At 35.7% G+C, this 18,313-nt stretch overlaps 1 protein-coding gene and 2 pseudogenes across 7 annotated transcripts in view; 2 read left to right on the top strand and 1 right to left on the bottom strand.

The window, feature by feature from the left end:
- NRG3 (neuregulin 3) overlaps positions 1–18,313 on the top strand; it is a 1,223,498-nt gene that overhangs the window by 892,489 nt on the left and 312,696 nt on the right. The gene's annotated exons all lie outside the window — the stretch shown is intronic.
- Positions 1,832–2,406, top strand: LOC123821097 (annotated as a pseudogene).
- LOC123820931 lies at positions 6,701–7,620 on the bottom strand (annotated as a pseudogene).

Here is an 18,313-nt window from a genome sequence, read left to right as displayed (position 1 = left end):
ATGTATAAGCACTAACCGTGCATATTGGTGATTATGTGTTTTGGATCCTGTCCTAAGACATAATCAAGAAAGTACCATGTGACCAGCACCTTTTTATGGGTCAGATTTCACTTATTTAATGGGTACTTTTAAAGGATATCATTGCTAATTTCTTATCAGGATACTTAATATATTGCTTAAGAAATTCATAATTTCCCAAGTTGAAGCTATTGGTCTAGCTGCTTACCCAAGGATCCTCTCTGAATAATGCCTAATTGTTCTGGTGAAAAATGTACACTATCACACTGATTCATCATAGGACCTTCTTTTTTGCTCTGAACATCAGATTGCTATTTAGGCCTCCAAAAACTTTTTTTAAGGATACATTTATTGATTTTAGAGAGCAGAGAAGGGAGGGAGAGAGAGAAAGACTGAGAGAAACACAGATGTGAGTGAGAAATATCGATCTGTTGCTTCTCATATGCACCCTGTCCAGGGACTGAACCATAGCCCAGGCTTTTACCCTGGCTGAGAATTGAATTGGATGGCAGTCCAAGCAACTGAGCCATACCAGTCAGGACTCTAATAGCTTTTTTATTTATTTATTTTTAAATATTTCATTTATTAATTTTTTAGAGAGAAGGGAAGGAAGGGTGAAAGGGAGAAAAATATTGACTGGCAACCCAGGCCTGTACCCTGACTGGGAATTGAACTTGAGACCTTTGGGTTTGCAGGCCAGCACTCAATTCACACAAACCAGGGCTGCAATAGCTTTTTAATCAATTCACATTACTATCATTAGTCAAGGGACCATGTTTATCTTAATACCAACTAAGCTGCCTTTAAAAAATTGTTTTAAAACTTCTATGATATATGTTATATGATACAACGCGAACTCCAAGACTTTATTTATACAAAATTCTGACCCCCAAATCCTTTATCGTATTTTTGCATAATTGAGTTTTTCCATTTTAATGTGCAATTGTAAAAAAAATGCCCCTCTGAAATTTCAATTTCTATCTTTCTATCTTTCCTTTCAGACTCTGTGCTTCTGAGAATATTTTGGATTATGGAATAGTATTATCATCCATCGTGTTAGCTCTTTCTCTCAGGTTAATTCCATGTCTGCCCACCCACCAAACACACACACACACACACACACACACACATACACACCATCCAGGTCTTTATCTCAATCATTATCATTAATGTTGTGAAGGACAAGTGCAAGAGCAAAGTCTACAGCATGCTGCTCAAGACTTCTATCCAACTTGATATCAGTCAGCACTTTTAAAGAACAGTTAATGGTTACACTAACTATAAATCTATAAATCTAGACATATCATATTGCTCTATCTTACCCACAAGGACATCATATGTTCTGCTGAAAATCAAGAAGCATTCTATCTATGACATTCTATTAGTTTGCTAGCCTAACAATGCTACCAAAGGAGAAAATTATATTAGTTTGGCTCATCTTATTATTTCAATTTGTGATAGAACTTTGTAATAAATCTTTATAATTTTGTATTATGACAGTCTTGGTTTTATTTATGCAAGTCTATTTTCATCTCTTTGAAATAAAAATATTTGACCGCCTCCAATCTTTTGGTAGTTTTCGCATCTTCCAAGGTTTTACAAATATTACTTCATAATTATACTCAGTGGTATTTACAGCTTAGCTTTTCCATTCATAAAGGATCATCCACCCAAATAGTTTTAAATATGGGTATTTGAGTTTTGAGTCAACTCATGATTCAACAGTATGACTGTTTAAACCTTCTTTGTAAAAGAACATGCTCAGAATACTAAATCAAGAAATGCAGGTTGAGAGAAGGCGGGAAAAGACAAGATGGAGTGACAGGCAGTGGATGTACCCCTCGAAGAATGCAAGGACCAGGAGCCACAGCCACTGGGGGACAGCAAGGAGTAGCAGCAGGGTGAGGAGAGCCTCAAAGAGGAAGCTGGTTGGGGGCCAGCTAGATGTCAGTTTTCTAGCCCTTCTACCACCAACTCTGGTGCCAATCACCAGCTGACGATGCTGGAAGGGAAGTCAGGACCCTAAATTTCCTCTCTGGACTGGAGTGATGACATCCTAAAGAAGAGGGCCCAGGAGCTGATCGAAAATATTAATGAGAGCAGGTAGAAGGACAATACACTCATGATCACCTTCAGGGACAGCCTCAGGATCAAGGTTTTGGATGTGACAGAGAAACTAAAGAGGGTTTATCAGCTTTATATAATCACTGCAAGATCATTCAGGAAAAGCTCTAAGAGTTCATCCAGAAAATGGCAAAGATCAGCCATTTGGACACAGAGCTCAAACAATTGTACCACATTGTGGAGATCATGTATAAAGACCTGTGTGTCCATCCAGAGGCTACTAGTTTGGAAGAAGAACAAACCCATAAAGATGGTGAATTCTGACAGCTTTCTGAAAGTCACTTCTAGTGACAGCCACCAAGAAAAGGCTTAGAGGCCACTGTTCTGGCCACACTGAGAAAATTTTTTCACAGTTCTGTAATGCATCTTAGCAAAAACAAGTGAGCAAATTTGTGCCAGATCCAAAGTCAGAGAGTACAGCACCATCATGGGTCCACCTTTGGTGTCCCAATATTTGACAAATTGACCCCACTGCAGCCCTGCAGAGTTCATTTAACATTTGATTTGGAGGGAGGGAGGGAGGGAGGGAGGGAAGGAAGGAAGGAAGGAAGGAAGGAAGGAAGGAAGGAAGGAAGGAAGGAGAAAGGAAGGGAGGAAGGGAGGGGGGGAGGGAGGGAAAAAGAAAGAAAGAAAGAAAGAAAGAAAGAAAGAAAGAAAGAAAGAAAGAAAGAAAGAAAGAAAGAAAGAAAGAAAGAAAGAAAGAAAGGAGAGAAAGAAAGGAGAGAAAGAAAGAACTAAGAAATGCAGGTTGAACATGTGCATCTATTTTACAGCCATCCCACCCAAATCACTGTGATAGAAATAATACAAAAATAAGAATAAATTGCTAATAGTACACACAAGTAAATATGGGTGGCAGTCATTGGACAGAAAACCCTAAAAATCTAATGCATACAGAATTAGATGAGAAATAAGAGTGGAGAAAACCATAATTCACATATAAGAGAAAACCATAGTAAAGGAAAGGGCAGGTTCTGTGGTATCTGAATTTCATAATCAATAAATACATGACAAGCCCACCAGGCTAGTGATTCTCAAACCTCTGTGTGCATACGATTAGTCTGTGGAACTTGTTCAAATGCAGAGTCTAAAAGAAGTAGTGACCAACAGCCTGTTTTTCATACCAGACTGCTGACGCTGCTGGATCTTGAAACTTGCTTCTGATCAGAGGCTCTCTGGATGCCATCTCCAGGGGTTAATACTTTAGGGAGTGGTCATTCAAGACCTGGTAGGTTTCCCTATTGCTAGGCGCCTGGGCTCCCCTTGCAGGTGACCCTCGGCACCTGGACCATTGTTCCTGCTCTGCTCATGCCTATCTAACTGCTTACTATTACATAACCATTTAGATGTGATCTGTGTATATCAGGTTCATTCATTACTGAATATTTTATTTTGAACACCCAATTATAAAGTAGAAATGTAAACTTGAAATGTTAAAATTTATACTCTGTTTTAGAAAACATTATGAATACTTTTGTACCTACCACTCAGTTTTATCATTTAATTACTTGCATATTAGTTTCATGTTTTTTTATGAAATAAAACAATATTAGTTTCATGTTTTTTATGAAGAGCTTTTTGAAATTTTCCTTTCATTTTATTACTTTAAGTAGCCATCATGATAAATTTAGAATTTCATTTTCCCTGAATCTTTTTAATGCAACCTCTGTGTGGTTTTAAGATTTTTCAGCTTATTCTTGATGTCCTTCAGTTTTACTATAATGCATCTAGCTGTGGGCTGATTTATTTTTGCATATATAGATGTTATTAGCTTTAGTGTGTTTTTGTTTGGAGAACTATCTTTTTTCATTCTGGATAATCCTCAGATATTGTTTTAAATACTGCTTTTATCAGATATAGAATAAATATTCAAAAAAATTATATGGAACCATAAATGACTCCAAATAACCTCAGTGACTTTGAGAAAGAAGAACAAAGTAGGAGGGAATCACAATATCTGACATCAAAGTATATTACAAGTCCACTGCAATCATAACAGCTCAGTACTGGCAAAAGAACAAATAGATCAATGGAACAGAATAGAGAACCCAGAAATAAACCCATGTCTTTATGGTCAATTAATATTTGACAAAGGGGACAGGAGCATAAAATGGAGTAAAAGTACTCTCTTCAATAAATGGTTTTGGGAACTCTGGACAGCTACCTGCAAAAAAGTGAAACTTGACCACTAACTTACACTATACAATGGGACTAAATCAAATTAAAAAGTTCCTGGATGGCTAAAGAAAAAAATCATCAAAATGAAAAGGGAACCAACTGGTACAGCCCCTGTGGAAAACAGAATGGAATTTCCTCAAAAAACAAAACAAAAACAAAAACATGGGACTACCTTTAGATCTAGTGATCCCACTTCTGGGACTATTTCCTAAAGAATCCTGAAACACCACTTCAAAAGAACCTATACACCCAAATGTTCATGGCAGTGTTGTTTACAATATCCAAGTGCTGGAAATAGCCTAAGTACCCATCAGTAAATGAGTGGATCAAAAAGCTGTAGTACACTTACATGATAGAATACTACACAGCAGAAAGAAAGAACTCCTAACCCTTCATGACAGCATGGATGGAACTGGAAAGCATTATGCTAAGTGAAATAAGCTAGGCAGCAAAAGACAAATACCATATGATCTCACCCATAAATGGAACCTAATCAACAAAACAAACAAATGAGCAAAATAGAACCAGAGACATGGAAATAAAGAACAAACTGATAGTGACCAAAGAGAAAGAGACAAGAGGATAAGGGGGGAGAAAAGAAAAGTCTAGACAAGGAACATGTATGAAGGACCCATGGACATAGACAACAGGGTGGGGATAGATTGTGGTGGAGTGGGTAGGGGAAAGCACTGGGGGAAAAATTGGGACAACTATAATTGAACAACAATAAAAATATATAAATGAAAATAAATAAATATTGTTTTTCTAATATTTCCTTTTATTTTTTTTCTGGGGGAAGATTGTTGTCAAGCAGAGTTTCCATCTGTCCCATATGTTGCATAGGATTTATCCCTTTGTCCCTCTTGGTTTCTTTCAGGGTGAGTTTCCCAGAACCAGTTTTTGATTCATTAATTTGTTTTTAAATTGTATCCCATTAAATTTATACCATGTAATATACTTTCTAACTTAAATTGAGTTTTTTTGGGGGGAGAGGGTATATTGTTTTGGTGTTATGCTATTTTATTCTTTTAATTCAAACTAATACTTAAGTTATCTGTGAATATTTTATAAATCTTTCAACAACATTTAATGAATGCATCTATGAAATTATTTTTTCCAGAATTAATTTTATTCACTGTCTTACAGGATTCACTTTCTTCATGTGTCTTCAATATTCTATTCCAGTCTCATTTTAATAAGAAGACTGCATTTTGTTTTGTTGCATTTTATTTTCTCACTCTTCCTGACTTTTTATTTTCCTTTCCTTGCTTACTTCCCTTGATGTTCAGCTATCTCTATGTCACTATTGCCAGTTGTCTCCCAAACCCCTAGATTCAGGAAATCCAGAACCAAGTTTTATAAGGTGGTGATATTGAGGATAAGCAGATCCTGCTCATGAATTGGTGTCCATGTTGTCCTTTTTCCCTGGGCCTTCCAGTTATTTAGAGCACTACTGCCTAATCAGGCAGCCAATAGCCACTTGTGGCTATTTAAATTTAATTTCCAATCAATTAAATTATATAAAATTTAAAATGAACTTCCCAAGTTGCTAATGGCTATCATAGTGGACAGATCTTTCCCATCATCACAGACAATTCTGTTGGATAGTGCTGCCCTATAGCTATAATCCCAGGCATTTTTTTTTCTCAAAACCATGGCTTTTAAATAACTTCTCTATGCAGGGGGTGAGAAAAAGGCAGTTAAATTTTTAGTTTTAGTTTTTCCCTACATCCCTTAGCCTCCTAGTTTCAGACTGGGAGCCTGACCCTATGCTATGAGATTACATGTAGCCCTCTTCTTTCTGAAGGAGCTGAAGTCTAGGCTCTCAGTGACTACACTTGGGTCCAGAGCCTGATAAGTCCCTGGCTGCAGAAGCATACACACTTAGAATTTCTCCTTCTTTTCTGGTCTTCAGACCAGAAGAGGCTTTTAGATTTTTCTTTTTGTATTTTAAGCATTATAAATTATTATTTTAAGCAGAAGAATTTCTAAAGCAAGAATTTTGTCCATATTGTCTTAGAAGTAGTCCATTCATTTTTACTGCAGGTATATATTCCATTATATTTTTGAACAATCTGTGTTTATTTATACATATCTACTTTATGTCATTTTTGGCTGCTTCCAATTTTCACAATTAAAATAAATGTCATTAAAATTTTTGCACACATCACAAATGCAAGAGCTTTTTTATGGGCACATAAGCATGAAATAAAGCTGCTGGATTATAGGAACAAAGCATATTTAACATTATTTTGTATTGTTCCACAAAACTGTTGCACTAGTTTACACACTATTCCCCATAGTTCATCAAGATAATTATTATTTTTATTATTATTCTCCAAAGCATGATGTCATGGATTTAGTAAAATAACAACAATGTTTAGTTTCTCTCTCCTAGTGCAATGAGGTGAGGGTCAGTTTCTGCTTCTATAAGAATCCTGAATTTAGCCCTGGCTGGCATAGCTCAGTGGATTGAGCACAGGCTATGAACCAAAGCATCACAAGTTCAATTCCCACTCAGGGCACATGACTGGGTTGCAGGCCATGGCCCCCAGTAACGGCACATTGATGTTTCTCTCTCTCTCTTTCTCCCTCCCTTCCCTCTCTAAAAATAAATAAATAAAATCTTAAGAAAAAAAAATCCTGAATTTACAATTTTCAACTGTAACTACTCTAACTTCTGTTTTTGAAGGTTTAAAATCAATTGCTGGAGCAGTAGACAGGCATGTAGTCATAATTTCCACTGTCCAAATGCCCAACCAAATTTCTTCTTCATTTTTTTTTCAACTAAGCTGGTTGACTCAGTTTGTTTAACTCCTGCTATGGTGGCTTTAAACCCATAGCTTAACCCTGAAGGATCACATCTGTACACCGGAGGGCCTTGTTCTTCATCTATACCAATTAAAATCATACAACAACCAAGGGACCTCATTTCAGCATTCTGAGTGTAGACATGAGAAATGTCAATAATTCTTTTACACAGCATGTCCACAGAATCTCAAAGTCATACTTGTATTTCCAATTAGCTGCCTCACAGCATGTCCCTGTACCTGGGATCTGCCATCAGCTGTCATTCTTGTCATCACACAGCCAATATTTTCAGTTATCTTAATAAGTGAGTCACTGTGCAGGTACTTTCTTCTCTGTGACAATTACTGCAGTCTTTCCTGATGACAGCTGCTGATATAAGGCCACCCTGGTTAATAGCCTTAAAGGCATGTTTTACTTGGTAGAGCCTGCCTTCAGGGAAAAAAATATGGTAATATGGCAGTCAAAACCAGCACTGGAGTCATGGAACATGTTGATGCAGTCACTGGAATTTATTTTTGCACCGACGTTGAGTCTAAAATACCATCTCACTTTAATTGTATTTCTCTAATGATTATAAAATATGCTTTATTATTTTTTTGTTTTAATGACTTTTTGGGCGGCTTGGAACATTTGGGTTTCCTTCTTTGTTGTTTACATATTCAAGTCCTTTTCATTTGCATGTTTTTATTTCTTACTGATTTTTAAGTTACACATTCATGAGAGTAAAATTTTGGTTCTTTGTTTTGCAAGGACCTTCTTACTGTCTTTGACTTTTTAATGATTTCTAATTATATCTTCTTTTGTTTCCTATTAAGAAATAAAATTGACTTGTTTTTAATTATGATTTTTCTTGTGTGTCTTAGTCAATAAATTATGCTATAGCTGTAATTCATAAAGATATTTTGTATTTTCTAAATATTTAAAGATTTGTTGTTCACATATAAGTAAGTACTATGTCTGGATTTATCTGTGTGTGTCTGTGTGTGTGGTGAGGTGGTGAGCTCATAGTTTAATTCTTTGTTTCATGTGTATGATCTATTAGAGGCTCTACTTTGTGTATAGTTTTACCTCTCCCCTCTGACTTCTAAAGTTTCCTAAGTATTATACTAATGTCCAAGCATATGCAGCTCTATTTCTATTCTCTCCATTCTTAACCTTTGTCTGTTTATCACATGACCAATTTCACACTGTCTTTTCTACCACTCTTAACACCTTGTAAGACACACCTGCCTCAGCTTGCATGTATGCCTCTTAGTTCTTCCTTCAAAAACAGTAGTCATTTCAACTCATACATTTTTTTCCAGAAAATGTGAGTGGGTGTTCTTCTGACAAAGTGAACTTTCTTTCCCACAATGAGCTGCCCACTGTGAGCAGCTGTGAAACCAGCTTATTTTAGGGACAAAGGAAAACACATAGTAGGAGGGACACACTTCAGGTGTCTTTGTTATTTTTCCTTGCATTTGTTTTTATGATTACTATAAAGCCAAGAATTATTGTTTTCTTCTGATTTACATCAAATATTTACCTCATATAAAGATGTGCTTTATTTACCCTGCCTTGTGTGGCTCAGTGGATTCAGCACCAGCCTGTGAACCAAAGGGTCTCCAGTTTGATTCCTAGTCGGGGCACATGCCTGGGTTGTGGGCCAGGTCCCTAATAAGGGGCTTGCGAGAGGCAACCACACATTGATGTTTCTCTTCCTCTCTTTCTCGCTCTCTTCCTCTCTCTAAGTATGAATAAATAAAATCTTTTAAAAAGGATTTACTCCTTTCAGAATTTTTACTCTTTTCAGTTTATGATTATTTTGATTCTCTGTGGATAGGGAATGGCTTATACCTGAATTAAAAATTAGATTTTCACACAATCTAAAATTGCCAACTGAACCAGGGTTGATGTCTATTGCTGATAGTGTAACAGGAAAAACATTGTGGTATAACAGAGGGGAGTTTTATGAGACTAAGTTTTTTGACTAGGTTTCAGGAAAAAGAGGACAGATTTAGAAGTTTAAAAGACCTGAATGTGAATTTTGTCTCCTTTCAGCTGCAACCCTAACAAGTTGTCATCACACCTCTGCTTGACTGTTATAGTGACAGAAATGCATTACCTTCTATAGTGAGATGTCTTATCTTTGCTGTTTCTGTTATTTCCATATATATAATTAAGCAAGTGATCCTGTTTCTTCAGCTAATAAATGGGAATCAAAATGGCAATATCATAAAGCAAAGACATAAATATAATATGTATAAAATACATATTTTTTGCCCTTGGCATTCCAAATGTTCAGGCAATGTTAGTTACTATTATCTAAAAACATACCAAATATTTGACATGAATGACAGACAATGCGCCTGTAAGGTTAAGTTGTAAACACACAAAGTTAAACTTAAGATTGTTTTGGTATAAATGATTTTTTATATATAACACTGGAACCTGACTAATTGGCAGACTAATAATACAGAAAAGAACTGCAGGAAGAGCTTAAGGTGACTAGTTGAATAGAGAACATTTTAAATATTTCAGTGTTAAGGTATATTTGTAAATAAAAGTAGTATTGAACACACACGCACACATCTTATATAGAGTTATTCCAATCTCTTGAGTCACACAGTAACCAGAGAAAGTGAGAGAAGGTAAGAGAGAACTATCACTTATAGCCTACTCTGCAAAAGCACTGGTAATGAGTCTCAGAACACACACGTTTTTAGATGATTGGTCATCCTGTAGAAGCCCTATTAAGAGAAGTATAGACATACAGAACACAAAGTGTTCTGCTAGTAATAACTAAAATTGAAGTCAGCTTCACTGACACCTGATAAAATTAACTTTTCTTTGTCCAAATGAAAATGAAACTCTCATTTATTTTAGGACAGGCACTTGACAATTATTGAAAAAAATATTAAGATAAAATTACAAGGCTAGAGCTTTTAATAGTTCATAGCTCTTACAAGTCTAATAATATTGTTGGATGAAAATTAGGGTGGAAACTGATTATCACTGATTAGAAAGATATTTATATATCATTTAAAGGATTCATAGAGGAAAACTGGTGGACCAAACTGCAAAATAACTTATTCTGAAATAGAGGAGTCAAATGCTTTGATCGCTAGAGTATGAATTCTCAAAATTATGGAATATTAATGAAAATATGTTTAAAAACCATTTTTATTGAGGAAAATGTTTTCTACTTAGTGAATAAAATGAATATATTACTATGGTATCACATAATTTTAAGTTAGTAATAGTCTCTTGCTGTTTTTTATTGGTTAATGTGGGTTAAAATTAATACAAAATCCTCTAAAAATTATTTACTAAGAAACCAAACATTAGAGGTGGAATAATCAAAATTAAGTATATAAATAGACACTATCTATGACCTTAAAATGCACATGTGTAGTTAAATTGAATATATATATGACCTTAAAAGTGTACATATGTATTGACATTAAGTTTGATTTGCATTAGATTCTATAAAGAGTTTTTATTTAAATATTTTTTAAAAGGCCTTTCAAAGTAAGAAGAAAACACATGTCATTTGAGATAAACTTATAGATTGAGAGTGGATGACAGCTAGTGGGTGGGGGGAGGTTAGGGATGGAGGAACTGAGCAAAAAGGAAAAAGGGCTCATGGACATGGACAGCAGGGTGGTGATTGTTGGGGGAAGAGGATTATAAGGGGACTAAATGGTAATGGGAAAAATGAAATAAATTAAATTAAAAAAAGAATAGCTATTCGAGAATTATCAATTCAGACACAACCCCAAATAATGTTTCAGTTAGAAGACAAAGATAGTGAGTATTTATGAGAAAGTAAAGGGGGGCAGTTACGTCAATGGAAGGAAGACATTTCTATTGGTACAGATAACATGACATAGCTTTGTTAATTCTAAGCAGTTCAATTGTCATCAGTCCAGAAGTCATAATAACTGATTACTTGTTATATTTGTAAACAGCTCTTTGGGACATAATGTTGCTTATGCCCAGTCAAAGGTTATTTTTGCCCTATTTTAACATTCTGAAGATTTGATATATAAGATAGCTGGGGCAGTGCCTCCAGTGTGGTAGCCCCATGATAAAGTCAGTACATTTATATTACTGTTTACATTTCCCCCTTTTTTATCAGGATCTTTCCTTGAAAGTGTCAGTGATCAATCATGATGATTAGTAACTAAAAGCATCATTGGTTCCTCATTGTCAGGTGGCTCATTTTGGATGAAGTGTTATGGGCAAAAAGCCAACAAAAATCATAGCTTCAAACCTTACTACATTTGTGACTTGATCAAATTGCTTAATCATTCCAAACTTCTATTTCTTTTTATTTTTTAAACCACAAATAAAACAATGCTAACTTAGCAATACTGGGTAGAATATATAACTATGTAATATGTAGAATATGTAATTATGTAAAGTATCTAGCACAGAATCAGGCAAATTGTAGGCAGTTGATAAATATGACTTCTTCCTTTCATGCATCAAATAATGTAGATTACTTCTAGGAGCCTCAGTCACTTCTTATTTACTTCTGACAAGTGATTTTTTTACAATACTAATTATAAAATGGATTAATTATGTTGTAGCCTTGGGAAGTTTTAGAGTAGGTCATTAAACTTGTAATAGTGGTGCAACTTTTTTTAGGTAGAGATCTGGTAATAAATCCCCCAGAAACTTTCATACAATGTAGCTATTTTATTTGAAGCCAAGGAACAGAATGAGAACAGAATGAGAGCTCTTCATCTTCAAAAGTGTTTATGAGCTTTAAATAATTAGTAGGCACAACTCCCTTGTGTACCAGGCCAAGGCAATCAGCCCCTGGCAAAGGAGGAAATGAGTGCCTAGAGGGATAAATTACTTCCACCAAGGTGCTGTGAGCAGGGTGTGAGTGTGTGTATGTGCCTGTGCATAAGCATGTACAGTTATGTGCCTATGAGTGTTTGTGGTAGAGGTGGGTAAGAACTGGAAGAATTAGTGAAGATGCTCAATGAAGACTTCTGCAAAGACTTACTATTAGAGCTTTTTATAAGTTTGTTAAGACCTCTATTATCTAGAAATACTGGGCAAAAGGGATTTGCACTGCTAGTGTTATAAAAACGTGCATGGGTGTTTGGTATTTAGATACAGATATATAGAGATAAAAACTTACTGTGTGCTATATAGAGTATATAGCATGCATGACTAACCCTGCTGATCCCTTACCTTTTTTTCTCTTAGATTCATACTATGCCTTTCTTTGGTTCTATTCTCTATCTCAAGAGACCACATTTCCCAGGTTCTCTTGATCAATACTTTGTCAGTGGAAATGGCCAATAAGAAACACTAAATAGGAAAACAGGACTCTTTTTCTCTGTCTGTTTTCTGTTTGTTTTTTTTTTTGTATATTGGTTTATTTCTAGCAGCAACTAGTTTAATTTAGGGTTCCAGCTTCTGTCTAATAGACCCCGTGGATTTACCCTAGTTTCCTTTACTCAGATTTCTCCTTTGTCCTATCAGCTTAGAGGTGAATGGGATTTCATGCTGTTGTTAATTCCTATGTTACCTTATTACCCTCTGTTTAGCTTTTTGCCTTCTCTTTATCTTTAAAATCAATTGTCTAATAAATTTCCTCATTTTGAATATTTAACAAGGTTTCTGTCACCAGGTATACCATCTTTTTTCTTTCTTAGTACTATATATTTAATTTGGAATTGGCGTATGGATTGAGATGTTAGAATATGATAACATACCATTAACTCTAAAGCCATAGTAAATGTCATTGTATTTTTAGTTTTTTAGATTAATTAAATTATGCCATTATATAACTGTGAGCAAATAAAGTCTTATTTTCACTTTAGTCTTTATCTGCATAATAAGTATAAACTGATAGGCACCGTCCTCCTCAAAAGATAGTTAACAATGAAATGGAACACTTAAAAAATATTCATTACACTATTGGAACAATCAAGAACAACACAAGACAGAGAAATAAACATGATCTCCAGTGTCAGTTTTCCTTGAAATCAAATTCAAGTTCTCACATATGCTTTCCATGTGCTGGAGACACAGAAGGAGGTTTTCAAGGAGTTGTATCTCTCTTCATCTATTACACTACAAGATGTGGAAGTACTTGCTGATAGTACTTTCTCATTGATTTATCCTAGGTAGAAAACACATAGGAATATCAAATATACCATCCATAACTTGATTAAATGAATCAATCTCTCTCTCATTTTCTTTTACAAAATAATCATCACATTTTATTGATTTCAAATCACTGTTCACTTCTGCATTTCCATTTCTATTTGTCAGACATTCCAGTTAAATAACATTCCTTTGAATTCTATTTTAAATTTACTGCCTATGGATATCTCCTTAATTTTTTTCAACTTGTACCAGATTACATTTTCCTTTGTTTTAATTAAAGGTCAAGAATCATATCCATATCACTGTTAGAAAGAATATTCCCTTACATGTCTTTTCTAGCTCACCCATCCTTATGCATGCTCTGGTGTGATATGTCCAGTTCCCATATGATCATCTTGTTTAGAATTTGTTTCATTGTCTAATCTTGTCCAGTCTGGTGATATTAATATTGCTACCTCTTTTTGAGCTTGTTTGGTTACCAGAACTCTATCCAGTTAAATTGTGTTGATTAATCTCCAATAATACATGTGCTTTCACTGGAAAGATTCAGAAAACTTTGGCATGAGGCATGGCAGGTGGATTTAGGAGAAATGTGAAATAGTAAAAAAAGCACTGGATTTAGAAACAGAATTCAAGGATTTTAATCCTTGTTTTACCCCTTAGGCCCTTTGATAGTTAAGTGTCCCAGCTTTGTTTTATAACATTGTCTTCCACAAAATAAGGTGGTTGTAATAAATGTTCTTTATGATTTCTTCTAACTCCATCATTCCGCAGTATAAGAAAATATTTATATGTAGGTCTAAATCTAAACTTACATCTGGTTTCATTGGGTTGTTATATCTATATTTTTAGTAAGACTTTACTTTTAGAGCAATTTTAGAATAGCAGAAAAATGGAGAGGAAGATATAGAGATAGCCCATATGCTCCCTGCCCCCACCCAGGCACAGCCTTCCCATTAACAACATTCCCAACAGATGGCACGTTAGTACATTTGTTATAACTGATGAACCTACATTGGCACATCATAATCCTCCAAAGTCCATAGTTGATGTTAGGGTTCACTCTTAGTGTTGAACATTCTATTGGTATGGACAAATGTACAATAACATATGTCCATTATTATGGTATCACAGAATACTTTTAATGGCCCCCAAATCTGTGCTCTTTCTATTCATCTTGCATGTCCAACCCTTGGAAAACATCATTTTAGTGTCTTTGTAGTTTTCACTCTTTCCATACTGTATGCATTTAGAATCATATACTGTGAAGGACTTGTCAGATTGAATTCTTTACTTAGTAATATGAGTTTAAATTTCTTCCACTTCTTTCTTATGCCTTGATAGCTTATTTCTTTTTAGCACTGAATAATATTCTGCTATCTGAATATACCACAGTTTATTTAGCCATTTACCTTTAAGGCCATCTGGGTTCCTTCCAAGTTGTGGCAATTTTGAATAAAGCAGTTATAAACATCATTGTGCAGGCTGCTGTGTGAACAGAGTTTTCAGCCCCTTTGGGCAAATAGCAAAGAGCACAATTGCTGGACTATATAGCAAAGGTATGTTTAGTTTTATTAAAAAACTGACAAACTACCTTCCAAAGTGGCTGTACCATTTTACATTTCTACCACCAGTGAATGAGAGTTCCTATTGGTCCATAGCCTTGACAACATTCCATGTTATCCTTGCCCTGGATTTTGGTCATTCTATCTAACTGATGTGTAGTGGTATCTCATTGTTTTAATTTGCACCTCCCTGATGACAAACATTTTGAAGCATCTTTCCATGCGCTTATTTTCTATCCTTATATCTTTTTTTGGTGGGGTGTTTGTTCAGGTCTTGGGCCCACTTTTTAATTGTGTGGTTTGTTTTCTTTACTGTTGAGTGTTAAGAGTTCTTTGTAGATTTTGGATAACAGTCCATTATCAGATGTGTCTTTTACAAATCTTTTCTTCTAGTGGGTGGCTTGCCTACCCATTATTTTCACATTGTCTTTTATGTTAAATCTTTTTTATTCCTAAGATACACTATTGTATTAAGGAACTGCTATTATTGAAAATCTAAGATGTGATATTATTACCAGTGAAACCCCATGTTACCAGTGGAAGTGAGGTTCTCACGGTATCTAAAGTAAAAGAATTTCCTGAGACCTGCAAGAGATGATGCAGCTCTGTGGTTTGATTTATTGACAATGTAAAATTAAGGAGGTTCTCTTCCTGGCTTACAATGTTCCATCTCTGTCTGTCTCACCATGGAAAAAGTATAACCATGTCTTCATTAGGGCCAGGATGAAGGCCACTACCCAGAGTTTATGCTCTGTATCAAAATAAAGTCCAGTCCAGCATCTGGCTAGCTTAGCGTGTGTTTCCAGCTATAGTCCATTTGTATACTTTGGCATTCAGGCTCCTACCTGGGGGCCATGGGTAGAACAGGTGTGTGCATGTGGGACAGACCAGGTGATTTCTCAAAATGACCAATTAACTTCCCAAACTTTCACATACTTCAGATGGATCTACCTCTCAACCAGTCTTTTTTGTTCTCCATGCTAGACTAACAGGACTCTATGATTCAGCACTGCCCTCTACCATTTTCACTTCTTTTACACACATGCCTGCCTTTTCTCTGGTCACACCCCCAATCTGATGTGGGAGGAAGAGGGAGGATCTTTTATTCCTCTGGACGGAGAAATGCTGTAATCTCCTGGAGTGTGAAGCTGAAGCTGCCTGGCTAGCAGGTAGGTTTATGCTTCCCAGTTTATTAAACTCAATATCGAGTTCCCATTGCTCTCTTTCCTAGCTAAATACTGCTGGTAACAATATTACAACTGGGTCATAAAGAGTCAATGAAGCAAAGAACTTGAATCATTTTAAAATTTGTGGTGCTTAAATTGCTTATTACCTAAGTATAAATTTTAAAAAATAAATTTAAAATACAAATGTGCTTAAAATGAAAACCACCAGCCACGGTCTTATCTCCCTGTACCAACTCCCCCACCAGCAACTCTTTCAACTTGCACTCCCTCCCAAACATGCAGGCAAGCTTATTAAATCATTTTCTTTTGACATTTTCTTGGTTGTTAACTTCGTATTTCTAAATAACACATTAAACCTTTATTTCTTGATTTATCTACTTTAGATATGCTACATTGACTTTCTATGATAATGGGAATTTAAGTCATTTATACCACACCCCACCACTTCTTTTTCCTCCTTACCTGGTTTTGTCACTATTCTCAGTTCTCAAAGTTGGTCTTAATAACACTTTTAAGGAAGTAGAATAGTATGGTTTTGAAGTGAGGCTTTTGTGCAGAATTGAAGGTAATCTAGTCACATAATTTCCCAGTTTTCTCCTAACAGATTTTCAACTTTAGATTAATAATTACATTTGACTGCACATCCATATAAACCTATAAGCCCATGCCACCTTTTTTTCAAGGCAAGACCTCACTTTCATCTCAGTCTGAATTGCATGAGGCTTTTAATATGAAATCACTTTCCATTCAGTCCAAAGCTTCCTTGTTGCTGATGAATGTCATACATAATGAAAGATTATATCCATTTATCCTCAGCAGTAAATCATTTATCACACAAGGGAGAATATTTTTGTGAATGCTGATCAAAGCTGCCCATTTCCTTTAGCTGGCAGAAAAGCTGCACCCTGTTAGTCGATTGTACAATATCCTGGGAGAAATGGGGAAAATTATGCTGTGGAATAGGGGTTCTGCAAACTCTGGGGGTTTCTAAAATAGCTTTTAAAAAATCGTGTTTCATAGAAGGGCCATAGAACCTTCTATGATCCAGGGATATAAACTCTAAGAGTCTCTTTTTTTGCTTTCTTCATGTAATTAAATCAGAAAGCTGCAGACTTTTTGCAGCCTGCTCTGTAAAGTCTGCAGACAGGGATTTGTGAATGACACTATGTGGATATTTCACCCCCTTTCTTAGAGAGACAATAATTATCACCACTTGTTTTTGAAGCCTGCTGTGAGTGATTTTATCAGTTCCTTTGCTAATGAGCTCCCTCTCTCCTTTATAATGCCAATCAGAAAGATGCCTTTTAAATAAGATTTATCTCTCAGATTTATTTTTTTTTCACTCTTTCTTATTAAACTGAGTGCTGCTTTGCTTCAGGGAATCTCCCACACTACCCGGTCAGGGAGCCAGGCTGACCTCTTTGATCTCTTGTTTGTATCATACTCCCTCATTTTCTCTTGGGAGAACAGAAAGGACATGTAGTTTCCCAGGAGAGTCCCTTCCTGTGTTTTATCTTTTACTTTATCATTGCCCTATGTTGCACATCTGTGTTTAATTGCTTTTCAAATTCAATAGTATCTGAGTGCCTTGGTATTAAAATTATTCTTAGTAAAGTGAGATGCAGAATGAAGCAGAAAGAATGGGCCCACTTTCTTCCTTTGTTCTTCCTTGAGCTGCTTGCCTGCATGCTCTACCAGTATATTCAGAATTCATGCAAAGTAGTAGCTAGTGATCCAAACAATGGAGTCACAAATCAGCACCTAACATTTACAAGTGGCATTTTTCATTGATCTTCACCACATTCTTAAAGTGGCCTTTCAATGCTATGCCATGAAAGAGCTAGCTGTTTAAATTCACATTCTCTTCTAGACTCTATGAGCTCCTTGCATCCCTCCTCTGGCTGATAGAAGTACACTTGATCTGCGAACAACATAGGTTTGAACTGCATGTGTTTACTGAATGCAGGTTTTATTATTATTATTTTAATATATAGTCTGCTCTCCATATCTCTGAGCTTTGCTTCAACCAACCTTGTATTCAACCAACCAGGATCTAAAACAGTATTTTTTTTTTTATGTGAAGTGCTGGCTGTATGCATTGTTCTACATTTTATGTAAGGAACTCGAGCATCCATGGATTTTGGTATCTGTGGGTGGTTCTAGAACAAATCCCATTGGATATTGAGGGGCAACTATAGTTATGTCTTGGGGTTGGTATCCCTAACCCCTACATTGGTCAAGGGTCACCTGTAACTATAATGTACCCAGGCTCCATATCTGTAAAACAAGAGGTCCCCAAATTTATCAAAGCAGGAT

This window comes from Phyllostomus hastatus, unplaced genomic scaffold (assembly GCF_019186645.2).
Source record: "Phyllostomus hastatus isolate PE091 unplaced genomic scaffold, TTU_PhHast_1.1 phas_contig_38, whole genome shotgun sequence".
In the NCBI taxonomy this organism is placed as follows: Eukaryota; Metazoa; Chordata; class Mammalia; order Chiroptera; family Phyllostomidae; genus Phyllostomus; species Phyllostomus hastatus.
Note: the sequence above shows the minus strand (reverse complement) of the source record. Positions and strands in the feature narration are given on the sequence as shown.